Source organism: Sapajus apella, unplaced genomic scaffold (assembly GCF_009761245.1).
Source record: "Sapajus apella isolate SASKATOON/1434 unplaced genomic scaffold, GSC_monkey_1.0 scaffold69, whole genome shotgun sequence".
Classification (NCBI taxonomy): Eukaryota; Metazoa; Chordata; class Mammalia; order Primates; family Cebidae; genus Sapajus; species Sapajus apella.
Window position 1 is genome coordinate 11361108 of NW_022437009.1, and position 1432 is coordinate 11362539.

Consider the following 1432-nt stretch of genomic DNA (forward strand, 5'->3'; position numbering starts at 1 on the left):
AATGATATCCAGGATTTGAACTCAGATCCGGAACAAGTAAACTTAATGAACATTTATAGCACTCTCCACTTTGAATACACAAAATATACACTCTTATCAGTACCACATCACATCTATTTACAGGTTTCAATGAAATATTGGTTGGCTGCTTGTTTGTTATTTTCTTCCCTCATTTTTTTTTTCATGTCTCTGTTATTAAGCACAATTATAGGCATACCCATTTTTAGACTGCATTCTAGCCCGGGCAATAAAGCAACACGCCCGTTCTCTCTCCCTCTTCCTCTTTCTCTTTCTTCCTCTCCTTCATTCATTCTTTTTTCTTTCTTTCTTCTTTTTTTAATATTTTTTTAGAAAAAAAAAAGAAGTGAAAGCAATGTCCATGCAAAACATACAGAATATTCACAGTAGCATTATTTTTAATAATCCCCAAACTATAAGCAAACCAAATGTCTGTCAGCCAAAGTAAGTAATAAACAAATGAAATCTTTCTCAGCAAAAAAAGGAACACAGAAAAACATGGATGAATCTCAAAAAAAGTCAGACAAAAAAAAATACAGATGGTTTGATTCAATTATATAAAATTCTAGAAAATGCAAACTACTCTTAAAAGCAGAAAGCAAATCAGTACTTGCCTGGGGAGGGGGAAGAGCAGGAAGGAGGGGTTACAAAAGTGCAAGAGGAAACCCCTGGGGATTAAAAATATATTCATTATGTGAATCGTGGTGATGGCTTTATGAGTGTATACATATGTAAACACGTATTGAGTTTATGCCTTAAATACATGCAATTTATTACATGCTACTTATATCTAAATAAAGCTGATTTCAAAAATCAGCCTAACTCCAAAACCTTAAGCTCCTTCCACTAAACCACTCTGCCTTATGAGCTGACTACTATGAATTTAAGAGATTTCAATTTGTGTATCCAACAAATATATGTTCACATATTGGTACCTAATGAAGACCGAGAACTATTTGGGACATGGGAGATACAAACAAACCAGAACCCTGTCCTCTTGGAGCATGCACTCTAGCAAAGGAAGGTCACACAAAGCCGCTAACGTAATAAAATATGTCAAGTGTTGCTAAATGTTATGAAGAAAAAGCGGAGTGATAGGAGAGAATATTGAAGGATAGAGTTCTAGCTTATATACCGCTGTTAGGGAAGACCTCTCTGGCAACCAGATGCTTGAGCATAGGCCTAAGGGAAGTGAAGGAGTGCATCCTTTGGAAACCTAGGAAAAGAACCTCCAGGCAGAAGGAAGAGGAAGTGCAAAAGCTCTGAGGAGGGGAGCAGCTTGGTTAGAATAGCCTGTGCATCATGCCCCCAGCAACGGGGAGTGTTTGTGGCTGACAGCTCCAGCTGAGTCTCTTGCAGGCCTGCCCTTGGCTCATGAAAGCTGCCTGCCTCAAAGTCATACCTGCTCCCTGGA